Source organism: Bidens hawaiensis, unplaced genomic scaffold (genome assembly GCF_021521415.1).
Source record: "Bidens hawaiensis isolate Kalapana, Puna unplaced genomic scaffold, B.hawaiensis_p1.1 tig00023535_1, whole genome shotgun sequence".
Lineage (NCBI taxonomy): Eukaryota > Viridiplantae > Streptophyta > Magnoliopsida > Asterales > Asteraceae > Bidens > Bidens hawaiensis.
The window spans coordinates 10,699-26,650 of NW_027505034.1; the positions used below are offsets into that span (position 1 = coordinate 10,699).

Genomic DNA, 15,952 nt, shown 5'->3' on the forward strand with positions numbered 1-15,952 from the left:
AACCATAAAAGCTATACAGTCGTATAGGGCTATACGACCGTATAGAAAATAAAAGCTATACGGTCGTATAAGACTATACGACCGTGTAGAATACATTTGCAGAAACTTTCAGACTACCTTAATCACTGCCAGAAAACAAGTTAAAAAAACCTCAAATTTTGGGGTGCATTTTTATTTTAATGTATGTTGACTAGATGTTAAAAAAACCTCAAGTTTTTATTATATGTAAACAACAAATATGCCTAGACAGTCTTGAGCTTTTGACGAGTTAAGCTTGAGCTCAACATTTAAACCCGTTAAGATAAATGAACCAAATACGACTCGTATAAATCACATATATTGTATATCAGGTCATCATTTTTTAAAAAAAAAGTGTCTACATGTCACACCCCGACCAAAGGCGGAACATGCCGGGGTGCAACGTGATTGGACAAATATACAAGACACTACTTAAAGTGACAATATTTAATCAACTCATTTTATTTCAACAAATCAATAAACAACACATCTCGTCCACACAAACAAGTTGAATACAAGTAGCAATTATGTTGTTCGTTTTACTAATATCATAATAGTCTTGGTAACGTTTTCATCAAGTCCTCGAGTCAACTAAAGTCAAACCTGTAACATTTCATAAAATAAAGTTTGTCAACACAAAGGTTGGTGAGCAATTCATAAGTTTGAGCATATAAGTATATAGTAATAAAAAGCCACAAAACTTGTATACAAAACAATAAATAAAAGCAACAACTTGGATAAATTGACAATCGCTAATAGAATTACGTTAGCGCCACCTAGCTACAAGGGTTGCCAAGTAGTCTAGGATTTAATAGAATATCGTTAATTGCATTACGTTAACGACACCTTGCTACAAGGGGATGCCAAGTAGTCTAGGATTTATAGATTCAACCAACCGAAAGCGATAAACACATAGACATATAGCATAGAACACCAAATCAAGCAAGTATTTAAGTAATGTATACAATCACGTTTGTGGGTTTAAGATTCAAGTAAATAAAGCATTTAGTTTGATAAGTATGAAATGTCACCCCAAAACGGAAGATGGAAAAAGGGGTATGAAAGTACTCACCTCGATTGATGAACCGAGAAATAAATAGATAAATAAATGAAGCTCGAACGGTAAACGAACAGATCCGACTTGAAACGATAAACATCTTAGCTAAAATAAATAACGTAATATATATTAATGAACTTAAAACCATAATGAAACTATATTGGAAACAATGACCGATAAGGTTTGGTTATAAATCGGATTACCGGTTAATTTGTTAATGATTAGGGACTCGTACTTAATTAATAATTAGAATAAGAATAATATTATTTTATTGAGCTTTTAAATAGCTAAACCAATATTAAAAGAGACAAGACGGGTTTTGAATCAAGTGTTCGGTTTTATAACAATGAATTGATAATAGAGTTTATATTATATATATATTAAAAAACTAAGTTTCTGTTACTCAGAGAAATGCACTATTCATGATACCAACAAGTTATTTTATTTCACGTGGCCAACCTACACAAACTCCAACATTGGAAGTTAAAAGTAACATTTGTTGTTTTGCTATTTCCCCCTTAACCTTTTTCAGTTGTGATACTTTTAGCCCCAACATGTACTTCTTCTCTTTCAATGGTTTCAAGAAGCAAGAGAGAAATGGATAGTGAGAACTACATTCTTCAAATCAAATTTCTGTTGAGTGTCCTGTTTCTTTAACTCTGCTCAATGCTAAGTGTTCGTCGTTGCCCATAATCGGCAACGTAGTAACTAGAAGCTCGTCGTGCCGTATCGCCGGTGACTTGATCTGTCGAAGACGATGATGTTTCGGGGCTTAGAATTCACTCGGCGGCAAATAGGGTTTCGCAACTTTCGACAATGACTCCGGTGATAGACAACAACGTCTTCATTTTGGAATTCTAATTTTAAAAATGGTAACTAACAACAGCCCAGATTTTCTTCTTATTCATTATTTAACGTGAAGTAGTAGTAATTACTATATATTTGTATTCACCTCAAATTTTCAGTTTATATGCTTAATTTCCTTTTATTCTATGCTTAATTTCTTCTCATTTTTTGGTTAGCTAATGTGGATTTGGGTTGTGCAAGATTTGTATGTTTGTTACTTGGTCTATTTAACTATTAGTTTCTTTTGATAAACAGTTGAAGTGTTTGGATTGAATGAAGAGACGTGCTCATGCTTAGCCATTTATTTATGCTGAGTTAAAAAATAGGCTGTTTTCCATAAGTGGTTTAAGATTGCTCTAACATTGTCCACAACACAGGAAAGTTTCCAAAGCCAACATAAATGTGCAATTTATGTATGTTGCTCTAGTGACAGACTAAAATCATCCAGTTTATTAAATGCTCAAAATAAGTATCCTATTAACATATCATTTATAGTTTTTTATCATTGACAAGTGAAAACAAAAACCGGGCAACAGGATTTCCTATAATGTAAACATAGGAAAAAACACCTACTGTATGATCAAAAGTCGCCGCACGCCGCGAAGCGCGTGGATAAATTACTAGTTAATATTATTATTGATAAAGATGGAAATGATAATAATGATTTTAGAATATGTTATATATATATTTATAGATATATAAGATAATGATGATAATAATACTATCAATTAAGAATTGTTGTTAAAACTAATAATAGTAGTAGTAATAATAAATAAACGTTATTAATAGGTTTATAAGTTTTAATGATAATAATAATTATTATTATAATAATTATATGTGCTATATTAATAATAATTAAAATTTATAACATTTTAATAATAGTAGTACTTTCGATAAAAAGATATAACTCGAGTGACAATGATGTTAGATGGTAATTAGGCCCGACAAGGGTTTCGGTTCGATAAAACAAATGAATAGTATTAACAATATCAAATTTTAATAATATTTCTTTATAATCATAATAATAATAATAATGATAATAATAATGATAATAATTATCTTGTTAATAACAATAATGAGTTTTATATATTTAAATAGTTCTTTACTAAATATATGATTTTTAACAATGATAACACAAGCTTGGCCTAGGATGAGACTCAAACCCGGTTATTCATCTTTTCTCCAATTCATACCAACTCCATACCCTTCCAACCCGATTCCAAGAGTACAACCAATAATTAAAAAAACGATTATTAACTATTTAAATTCGATAATATACGAAAAACTAGAACACTAAACCCAAAGTTAAATTACCTTTTAGATGTTAAATTCGTGGCTCTATACCCGAAAGGAAATGAGCCACACCTGCCGGAGACGGAAACCGCAATCGGAGGGAGGGAGGAACGGAAAGAGAGAGTGAGAGAGAGACTGCGAGAGAGAGAGAGAACCGGTGCATCGGGGCCACGGCGGCCGGACTTCCGATCGCCGGAAAAACGACAGAGGAGAAGACGGGGTGGCCGGCGTGATGGGGTTACCGGGGAAACGAGGAGGGAAAGGGGAAGTGATGGTCAGTGGTGACCGGAGAAAGGGGAGACGGGGTGGTGTCGGGCTCGCCGGAGGTCGAGGGGTTTGGGTGTGGGGATACCGGAGAACGAGAAGTGAAAAGGGGGAGTGGCCGGAGGTTGGGCTGGGTTAAAGGGAGGCGGGGTTGGCCGGAAATGGCATCGCCGGAGGTGGTGGCCGGGGGGTGGCGGCCGGAAGGAGAGGGGAAGAAGATGGGTGGTTAATATGTTAGGTTTAGGGTTTTATCTATTTATATAGATGGTGCATAAAAGTTACATTTTGGCCCCTCAAGTTCTAATAATGGTTTAATACATGTTTAAAGGTTTCTAAAACTTGTAACGAGTTTACGAAAATCATTTTAAAACCCTAATGTTTTTCTTAACGACTCAATAGTGTGACAAACATCGATTTATTGGTGATCTAGGTATATAATAATATTATATAATAATTAAATAAGGTTCTAAAAAATGTTGAGTCGGGTTTACAATATGAAAGTTTACAAAACAAATATTAATCGAGACTCAAATTTGACGAATGTCACACTATAAACGAGCCAAATACGACCCGTATAAATCACATATATTGTATATATGGTCATCATTTAAAAAAAAAGTGTTTATATGGTCGTATAGGCCTATACGGCCCATATAGGCCTATACGAGGCATAATAAACGATGGCAGACAATCTCTGACACGATTCAGGTCCTATACGACCGTATAGCCCTATACGAGCCGTATATGACAAAAAATAGTGTATGAAGATCCAAGGTGGTGTGGGAGGATCCCATGCCTTTATTTCAGTTTCTAATCCATCAAAAATTGCTATCCATGAAGATGTGTTTGTGTGGAAGCCTCTTTCATTATAAGATCCCTTGGATTTTGTTTTCGTCACGCTGCTAGAAAGGGTGATCTCGAAATATGATATAAAATCTCGTTTGTTACTTTTTAGTGTTAATCTATCTGCCTTTTAAGAATTTATAGGCATAAAATCTGACTCAAGTAAATAAAGTCATACGTATGGCTCTGATTTTTATTTAATTTGAACAAACTACATCTAGGTTTTTCTATCTATTGATTCAGTTTGTATTCAAACAATATAATGCATTTACAAGAATTTGTAGAGCATTTAATGACACCGTAAATTGTAAATACTCTTCAAGTGAAACAAGCTTGGTACCGATCTCGAAAATTTTGATCATGATTTTCCTGAAATGTTGGTTCTGGTACCGGGTCCCGAAAATGCTCGGTTCGATCCTGCACCTGTATTGTAGGAAAAAAATTCGGTGAAATTCGGTAAACACCGGTACCGATTCAGAAAATTTTTATAAAAACTTGGTACTTGTACCAACATGTTTGTTTTGGTACAGGTACAACATGTTGGTACATGTACGTACGTACAATTTGTTCATCCTTATCTTCAAGTTAGGATGATTTGGCTTAGCAGTGGTGTTTTATTTAATGATGTTATAACTAATATATTTACTATATTTATGTTTATTGTGTTGTTGGGACAGGGGCATATTTGAAGCTTTCAAAGTTCAAGAAAGTTTTTTCAAGTATGTCTTCATCGGATATTTTTTCTTCACGTAGTTTTAGTTTAGAGATGATTGGCTATTGCTTTGTCGTTTTGAAAAAAGTTGAATTCTCGTCATTAATATACCACTAGCTCACGGGAGACGGGAGGAAGTTATATGCCAAGATGTCAAGACACATGAATTCAAGAGTTGAAAAGTTTGATTCATGTATTATTAAGAATCCCATTTACATATAATAATAATGATTATTTTGGGTTTGAATTGATGTTATATGAATTGTAATATTATTGTTATAGTGTAGATTCGCAAATTCATGTTATAACTTTCTCTATAGTGTCTAGTCAATTTCTATGTGTACTATTCAGTTACTCTCATATTTATCGAGGAGTTACTATTACTATGACTACGAGAAAATGACAAACAAGACAAAAAACAATTAAATTTAAACTATAATGTCTAGTCAGTTTCTACGTGTACTATTTATTTACTTTCATTTTTATTGAGTAGTCACTATTACTGTTACTATGACTAGTCGAAGACTCAATAGACTAAAAACATTATATAACAAAATATATAATTATTTTTTATTATAAAGTATCTATAAATATTCGAGTTTCCATTTTTTTAGTACTTTATAATAAAAGATACATAACAATAAAAAAGACAAAATTTACAACTATATAAAATATCAAATCAACTTCTTATTTTATCGTTGATATCGCATCTTCAAGTGATGTTGAGGCTACTGAAGGGCGTAAAACTCATTTATGTAGTACCAAATCTGCTCGTTGGTTCTTAACACACAAGATGAAAACCGTTAAGAACGGTCTTAAAAGATCTATATATTAATAAAAAAACATATATAAAATGTATGCTTAGTATTTGAATGGGAGTTCCATGAAACGTAAAATCATACTTATGTTATGTTGAAAATTTTGTTTCATTCTTTTATATTTATGCTACTTCATAGTCGGATACAATTTATGTTTTTGCGTTGTTGGGGATTATTCACACTAGAATTCGAACTATCTATGACATATTATCTACAAGACCTGTTTTTTCGTTAGTATCTCACGGTGCATAAAAGGTTTGCTACTAACATTCTACAAAATTTGTAAAAGTTCAACACGAAGTCCTTGTATGTTCATCAAAAAACACGTCACGATGATGAACAAAGCGAAGCAAATGATATCATGTTCATAGTTCCAACTATCGAATAACCTGTTTAGAAACAAATTTATATAAAAAGAAACTAACATAGTGTATCACATAATCTTGCTACAGTAGCCTCAAAATCCCAAATAACTTATCATTCTTCATATCTATATCTATATTACATTATAATGGAGAAAGCAACCCTTCATCTATTCACATGAGACGCCGTTGTATTAATTGTCATTGAAGGCCCGACATCCTTCCACGTTCACGCTCCAGCACCCCTTAAATACTCCGGCGCCCATCCTTGAGACGATGTTTAATATCAATTAATGGTCGCCCATTCATATCCATTCTGTTTCAAGACACACACACATATATCTTGACCAAAATTCCTCATCGCCGTTCAAACTTATATTCAGTTTCTGTTACTCAATTGCCAAAACGACGACCAAAGAAGGCCAATCACTGGAAGCAACACCAAAACGACACCGCCATAAGCTGTGATGTGAGTTTGAATCTTTCTGATTCTTTTTTTTACTTGGGAATATACGTGGTTTGTTTGGCAGCATATACATATTGATGCTTTTAATCAGCTTGCTTAGCTATAGCGCACGTGTATGATAAGGAACCGGCTATATCGGAAGATATGTGCATTCCTCACTCGTTCGAGGATAGCTTATAATAGTTGCAACAAATCCATAAGTATAACAAGTGTACCAACACCAGTTTTGGAAGAATGCAGAGTTGACATAACACTACAACCACATGTGATACGCATAAAAGACAATGGTAACCAATAGCTATTTCTGACGCTTTGGTTAGACATGTTTTAAGATTTGAAGATCATCCAAATGGTGTTGGAGACAATGAATGAGACATGTTGATGAGATTAAGAATATCTTTTATGAGAATAAATGATTATTTGGACAATGGGGATACTTTTGTTATGATTTAATGCCTATCTGCAAGGAAAGATGAGACAACTTCTATGATAAAGGATTTAGCGTTAGCTATGGTTGATTTTTCATTGAGATGTATTTACGGTTTTCATTCTATGTTTTCAATGCCTAGGGTTCGTTTGATTCATGAAGTATTTAGAATTGAAATTAGAATTTAACAAAAAAAAAAGTAATTTAATGGAATTGGAAATATAATTTAAACATTCCAATAGGGATGTGAATTTGCTCGAATTGGAATCTCAATTCCATTCTTCAAGTGTTTGGTCGGCTAATGAACAATGAAACAATAACCTCAACCCCCACCAACCCTTCCCCCGTTCTACATATGGCTCACAACGTTTCTACTGACCCGACCCATCGATGACCCGAATTGTTCTACCCAATGTGGTTTTGTTTTGTTCTGTTTTGTTTGGTTTTTTCGGTACGAGTTTGTTTTTTGCTTCGTTTTGTTAGTTTTTCGGTTTTGTTTCTGGTTCGGTTTTAGTTTGTTGGTTCATTTAGGTAGGTTTGTCGATTTATGTTTGGTTCAAGTATGTTTTGTTGCTTCCTTAATGTCAGTTTTTCCGTTTCGTTCCGGTTCGCAATCGGTTTTCTTTGGTTCGTTTAGGCCAGTTTTTGCTGTTTCATTCGGTTCGAGTTTGTTTTTTGCTTCTTTTGGTCAGTTTTGTCGGTTTCATTCCGATTTAGTTTGGTTTTTTTTTTTGGGTTCTTTTAGGTCGGGTTTTTCAGTTTCGATTCCGTTCGGTTTTAATTTTTTGTTTCGTTTTGGTTGGTTTTTTCGGTTCGGTTTCCTTCTTTTTGTTTCATTTTGGCCAATTTTTTAGTTCCGGTTCGATTCTTTTTCTGTTTTGTTTGGTCGGTTGTTCGGTTTCGTTTCATTTCGGGTTCTATTTATTGTTTGGTTTTGTGCATAAAATTGAAAAAAATAAAAGGCCCGTAGGCTCTAATGAGTAACGAAATATATAAGCTAATTCTTTTTAAAACGTTTAACCTTATAACAATAAACACAACAAAATATAGTATTAAAGTCAAATAAAGTAATATATATGACTAACCGATGTTTCGTGAATTTCTCCTAGCATTAAAAAACCATACATTGGTCATTAGTGACTGGCTTGGTTGATGGCGAACCAGCAGTGGTGGACGGGTAGGTTGGTCGATGTTCAGGATCTGTTTGTCATTCGCAAAGAATGAATGATCCAAGAAGGAATTTGAATCGGCTGCTATTTTCTTATTTGTATTTGATTTGTATTTATTTTTTAGTTTTCTTAATTTTAGTCTGAGCCCAATAACTTAAACTTGAATTTAAATGGATTATGGATTAAACACTAAAAACAAATTTTGGGCCCAATATTTATAAAATAGTAAAGAACCAATTATATTTTATACTCCGTAAGTTTTATATTTATAAATATATACGTAAAAGATATAAAAAAATTGCCCTCTGTAGGTCCCAAACAGACCACACGAACGGTTTTGCTCTTGACACGGTTTTCGAGACGGGTACGGTAAATCAAACGATCGAACAAAAACATATTTAAAACAACAAAGTCCTATTTATAGTAATAGCTAAACATTCTAGAAGATCTCTTCCTCGTCGGCTTTAATTATTAACGTGACCAATATATATATATATATATATATATATATATATATATATATATATATATATATATATATATATATATATATAATGGGTTTTGTAATTTGATATCGCAAATCACACTTTTTGGCCATACACCCCCCAAATATCACGTGCCCCCGCCTACAATTCGCTTCCCACCACCCACCAACTCGCCCTAACTCTGAAGCCATTATAAACTCAATTAAGACAACATAGTCTGATTAATAAATAAACAATATAGTTGACCAAAAGTTGAGCAAAACAAATTAAACAACATAGTCTGACCAAAAGTTGAGCAACAAAACTATCCAAATTAAAAAGCGTGACAGTCTAAACGCAATAAAATTGTCGACGCAACTTGTCGTCCGCTTAATAATAATAATAATAATAACAATCGTCCTTTGGTGTGCTCTAAAATAGTAAAATGGCAAAACCTAGTTTTATAAAGGGTATATATAAAACTAAAACCAAATCCAACCATCAAAAGTGGAAGTAGTTGACTTGACTCATCTCACCTCACCTCACCTCACCTTCACCAAACATAACACACACTCTCTCTCTCTCTCTCTCTCTCTCTCTTCTTATTATCCCACCAAACCCTGATAATAATAATAATAATAATAATAATAATAATAATATTATTATTATTATTATTATTATTATTAACATTAACCTTGTAACCTTATCCATTCTCCGGCGATGGCCTCCTCCACGCCACCCACTTTAACCACCGCTAAACCCTACCACAACCACCACTACCAACCCCACCACGGCGGCCGCCCAAACTCCGGCCACACCGTCCCACCACCACGTACTACCAACCCTTTTCACCCCGTCCCAATACCCGCCACCGTTAACCACCATAACCCCAATTTCACTCCACTTTCGTCAAAACCCGAACTTGCAGCCGATTTCTCCGGCCGCCGGTCCACCCGGTTCGTCTCCAAGATGCACTTCGGCCGGTTCAAACCCGGTGGACCCACCCGTCATTCAATTGCAGCTGAAGAAGCTTTGCAGCAGCTTATTCGAGTCACAGGTGATGACCGTTTAATCGAATCTGTTTTAATTAACTTTCAATTGAAACTCTCGGGGTCTGATGATTATAACTTTGTATTACGCGAACTCGGTAACCGAAACGAGTGGTCGATGGCGATCCAGTGTTTTGAATTCGCGGTTAATCGCGAAAGGCGGAAAACTGAGCAGGGGAAGTTAGCGAGTTCGGTTATTAGCGTGTTGGGAAGACTCGGGAAAGTCGAATTAGCGAAAAGGGTGTTCGAGAATGCCGTTAGTGACGGGTATGGGAATACGGTGTACGCGTACTCGGCTTTGATTAGCGCGTACGCGAAAAGCGGGTTATGTGATGACGCGATTAAGTTGTTCGACACGAAGAAGTTGTCGGGGTTGAAACCGAATTTAGTGACGTATAATGCGTTGATTGACGCGTGTGGGAAAGGGGGTGCGGATTTTAAACGGGCGTCGGATATTTTCGAGGATATGTTGAGTAACGGGTTTCAACCGGATCGGATAACGTATAATTCGTTGTTGGCGGTTTGTAGTGGGGGTGGGTTATGGGAGACGGCGATGGGGTTGTTTAATGAAATGTGATATAAAGGGATTGAGCCGGATGTTTATACGTATAATACGCTTTTGGATGCGGCGGCGAGTGGTGGGCATATGGATAACGCGTTTCAGATAATGGCGGAGATGACTGCGAAGGGTGTTATGCCGAATGAGGTTACGTATAGTACGGTGATTCGCGGGTGTGCGAAGTCGGGCCGGTTGGATCAGGCGTTGAGTTTGGTTAGCGAGATGAAGTACGCGAATATCCGGCTTGACCGCGTGTCGTATAATAATTTGTTGGCGATTTACGCGAGTTTGGGGCGGTTTGATGAAGCGCTTATTGTGGTTAAGGAGATGGAGAGTACGGGGTTTAGGAAAGACGTTGTGACTTATAACGCGTTGCTTGACGGTTCGGGAAGCAAGGGAGGTATGATAAGGTGAAGGAGTTGTTTAACCGGATGAAGAACGAACGGGTGCCTCCGAATTTGTTGACGTATTCGACGTTAATAAGTGTTTATTTGAAAGGCGGGTTGTATAACGAAGCAAGGGAGATGTACAAGGAGTTTAAGCACGAGGGGTTGAAAGCGGACGTTGTGTTTTATAGTGAAATAATTGATACTTTATGTAAAAAAGGGTTTGTTGAGTCGTCGGCTTTGTTACTCGATGAGATGACGAAGAAGGGGATTCAACCGAATGTTGTGACGTATAATTCGATTATTAATGCTTTTGGGCAGGCGGGTGAGACGGGGTTTTCGGGTGGGGGTAAACGGGAGATTATGCGGTTGGAAAATGGGGATAAGAAGGTTAATAACGGTGACGAGGATCGGATAATAAAGGTTTTTGAGCAGTTAGCTTCGGGAAATTTGAGTGTTAGAGAAAAGGGTAGTAAGGAGATTATTTGTGTTTTAGGGGTTTTTAAGAAGATGCAGGAGCTGGAAATTAAACCGAATGTGGTCACGTTTTCGGCTATTTTGAATGCTTGCAGGTTTGTACTTAAAAAACTATACTTGTTCAACAATTTAGTAGGAGGTGTTTGAAAATTTTAACACTCTTAGAACATAACATTTTAGTTTACAAAATGACTAATTTAATTTATCTATATGTTATAATGATATGTAACGTTTTAACAAGCTTTTGTTTCGTTTAATATTGAGTTACATGTACTTAAAAAGTCCAATATTTTTCGTTTAATGTTGTTAAAAATTAGAGAACATTATACATTTGTCTGTTTACATGTACATGCATGTATATGTATATGTATATGAATAGTTTCACATACATTATATATATATAGGGTAAGGATCCTAAGAGAACTCTTTGGAAATTGAGAACTTTGAGAACCATTTTGAGCCACAAAAAACCTCTAAAAAACATTTAAAAAAATTAAAAAACAAAAAAAAACAGAAGTTTTAAAAAAGTAAAAAAACCAAAATTCTTGTATATCATTCCGGTTTCATTAAAAAAAACTTCGTAATATACACATGTGTATAATTTCATTTAATCTCAAGTTAAGTAATGTACACATATGTACATTATCATTTACCTTAAATTGTATATGTGTATGAAAAAAAAATGTATGTACATATATGTACGCATTATACATATGTGTATAATTTAGCTAAACCGAGATGTTTTTTTTATGAAACCGGGATGATAAATAAGAATTTTGATTTTTTTACTTTTTTCGTTTTTGCGTCTTTTTATGTTTTATGATTTTTTTTAATTTTTGGGTTTTTGTGGTCTAAAATGGTTCTCAAAGTTCTCAATTTCAAAATAGTTCTCACATGATCCCAATCCTATATATATATATATGTATATGATAATGGAATGTTATGATCTATTTCTTTGTTATTCAATTCCTGCCAACTAAGAGTGACGAGTTGAGCCGAGGTTCAGCTCAGCTTGTTTGTTATTTACCGAATACTATATACATATACATTTATAGTTATAATTTTGTTTGCAATAATTTATATATTTTTTTAGTGATTTTGATTATAGTTTTACATATAAATATATAATAAGATTTGTAATGAAATTATATATTTATTTTGTAATATAAAAGTCATTATATTTATATAAAAAATGAGCTTATTTATTACATGAGATCTAATTTAGGCTCGGGCTCGTTTATGCTCAGCTTGATGCGAGCTTTTAGTACGCCAGTTTCAAGCAGCTCACGAGCTGTTTAGCTCGTTGATAATTCTACTGCAAACCAAACTTCTAAATACAAACTTTAAATTGTTATAACACGTGTTACAATTTTATATATTTTTGCAGCCGTTGCAGTTCGTTTGAAGAAGCTTCGTTGTTATTAGAAGAACTCCGTTTATTTGATAACCAAGTTTACGGTGTGGCCCACGGGCTTTTAATGGGCCATAGAGAAAACGTCTGGGTCCACGCCCTTTCTCTTTTTGACGAGGTCAAACGCATGGACTCGGCAACCGCATCTGCCTTTTACAATGCTTTGACCGACATGTTATGGCATTTTGGGCAGGTAATCAGCTCCTCATTTTGTTTAAAATCACGTTACTTAGGTAACTTCACGTTCGGTTATAATAAGTTTTTTGCACCTATATAATAAGTTGTTTTCGAGTGAATTTAGATTATTATATATAAGGATTTTTTTTACATGTTAAATGACTCCTAAATAATTGGATTGTTAGAAACGTGGGGCCCAGATGGTGGTGCTCGAAGGGAAGCGTAGACAAGTATGGGAAAATACATGGTCTGATTCTTGCTTAGATTTGCACCTCATGTCGTCTGGTGCGGCCCAAGCTATGGTTTATGCATGGTTGCTAAATATATCTTCAATTGTTTATGATGGCCATGAGTTGCCTGCCTTATTGAGGTATACTTTATTATTATTATTATTATTATTATTATTATTATTATTATTATTATTATTATTAATGTTAATATCAAATAGTTTAGAGGGGCACAAATCCCAGGTTCAATGGGCTGAATTTGTTTCGCCTTTACCGGAATAACGAGTCTTAGTTTAGGGCCCATACGATTCTTAAGTTGTATCAGAGTCGGTGAACAGAGTATTTAGTGAAAAGGTTGAATTTGGCTTGAAACTATTAGATAAAATATAAAATTGATGATATGTTATAACTTATAATGTGAGAATATTACATTATTTAAATTTAAATAAATAGTATAAAGAATTTAAAATTACTAATGTCTTTTCTATTGAAAACCCTAAAGATAAGTTTATAATTTTGAAACTATTGGATAAAATACAATATATTAAGTTATAATATAAGAAATGAGATTATTAATTTACTTAAATATAAATAGTATAAAAATTTTAAGCAAGAATAAGCCAGCGTGGGCCCACTTAAGACAACATAGTCTGGCCAGAGTGGGGCATCGGGGCTCTTCAAATTTGAAAAGTGCGGTAGCCTAAATACAAGAAAGTCGCCGTTCTTGAAAAAAAGACAGCACTTTAAATAAATATATATGAAAACTTTACTTAAATAGATAATAGTTATTTCAGGCTTTTCCAAAAATAGTACTCATGTATGGGCCCAGGACCGATTTCTGCAAATATTCATTCGGCCCAATTTAGTTTTTTGGGCTTAGCAAGCAGGGATATATTGGGCCTGAAACCGGGCTTTCAAGCTTAATTGTGCCGATTACTGGGCTTAGGAATATATTATTTTGGCACAAAATGGGCCTTCATGCTCACTGTGGCCCGAACCGGAATTCAGGCTCAAAACAGGGTCCAGGATCGATTTCTGCAAATCATTCGGCTCAATTTAGGTTTTTGGGCTAAACAAGCAGGGATTTATTGGGCCTGAAACCAGGCTTTCAAGCTTAATTGGGCCTAGTATCGGGCTCTGCAAATTTTTATTTTGGCACAAATTGGGCCTTCATGTTCGCTGTGGCCCGAACCGGAATTCAGGCTCAAAACAGACCGAGTCTCATTTTGTACACATTTATTAACCTTTTTGACACATATTCGGTTTCCATTGTTGATGCAGCATTTTAACAGGATGGGGTAAGCACAGCAAAGTAGTAGGCGACTGTGCACTTAAACGAGCCGTCGAAGCCCTTTTGGGCAACATGGGGTCGCCATTTAAGGTTGCAACATCTAATATCGGCAGATTCATATCACCGGGGCCTAAGGTGGCTGCGTGGATGAGAGATTCAAACACGCCGAAATTGCTTGTTCTTGAAGATGATAGAGCATACCCTCAAACACCCCATTGGCAACCAATAATATTGTAGTTGTAATGTGTATTTTGTATTATCATCCCGTTTCCACCTTTTAAGTGGTAATTTTGATTATGTTAGTAAAGGGGATTGAATGGATTGTAATGTTGGTAATAATAATAATGCCAATAATGTATATTATTAACTTATAAAACCATAAATGTATTTTAACGTTCGCGTCTCGCTTTTATTTTTTTATTTTATTTTTTTATTTTGTTAATGGTGAAATTCGTTTAGGAAAACTTACGGTACTCGTCGATTGAAATGGAACCAGGTAAAGTGTAGCTTATGTTGTGTATGCCCTTCCAGGCGTCATAATAAACATATAACGTTTTTAAAGGCGCATAGGCCTCGAGGGCCTGGAAAGAAGAGCGCCTAATGAAAAAAATAGATTAGTATAAATTATGTTGTGTATGCTCTTTAGGCGTCACATATAATGTTTTTATAAGGGCATAGGCCTCGACGGTCTGAATATAACGTTTTTAAAGACGCATAGGCCTCGATGGTTTGGAAAAAAAGGCGCCTAATGAAACAAATTATAAATATGTTATGTATAAGAAAAACAATAATATTCTTTTAATAAAATAAACAAAGCATGCTATATGACATTCAATATAATTTAATTAGTACCAAAAGTTCTAAGATATTAGTGTATTATTGAATTCAATTAGTACCAAAAGTTCTAAGATATTAGTGTTAAAAAGTAGTTTTCTTTAGATGAAAGTAGAAATTTGGTTAGAATTTTGCCGGATTTTAGAGTATTGAGCCGAAAACTCTATGAGATTTGGAAAACTCGGTAGAATCTACACTTGAACCATCATCTAGAGATTTAAAGCGCAATTGTCTCGCCTCTCTAGGAATTTGAGCATAAGTGGTGGTCGCTTTAACAACTATAATAATAAGGAGTGTTGAAAGTTAGGTTTGAATATGAGATATTTGTTGGGTTTAAAAGATTCAAATGTTTACTTTATGTTTAAACATTACAACAAAATATATGTTTTTATATTTTCTTTTATTGGTTCATTTGTTATATATGTTTAGTTACTAATACATAATCACTTTTAAAAGTAATAAACATTATTTCTAATAAATTTATAACAAAATCTAAGGGGGAAAATATTATATTCACAGTTCTTTATTTTAAGAAGAATAAAAAACTAACAAAATCTAAGTCTTTGTTAACTTATAAGTTGGTTTTCTAGTTCCTAATATCATCTTCACAAAATTTAGTTATAATTTTAGTAAATCAGATATATTTGTGTACAAAACAAAATTAAGTTTTTTTATTTTTTTTAATCCTCAGAATTAATTGTTTCATCTTTGGTGTTCCATCTATATACATAATTTATACGATAGAATATAGCGTATAGTATTCATGGACGGATCTAGCATAGGTTGAGCAGTAAATTTTTTA

General features: G+C 34.3%; 1 pseudogene across 1 annotated transcript; it reads left to right on the forward strand.

Annotated features, from left to right (window-relative positions):
* Positions 1-9,333: 9,333 nt before the first annotated feature.
* Positions 9,334-14,719, forward strand: LOC143609998 (pentatricopeptide repeat-containing protein GUN1, chloroplastic-like; annotated as a pseudogene). Its single transcript, XR_013149511.1, has 4 exons — positions 9,334-11,305; positions 12,598-12,814; positions 12,984-13,168; positions 14,307-14,719. The product of XR_013149511.1 is annotated as a pentatricopeptide repeat-containing protein GUN1, chloroplastic-like (transcript).
* Positions 14,720-15,952: the final 1,233 nt, after the last annotated feature.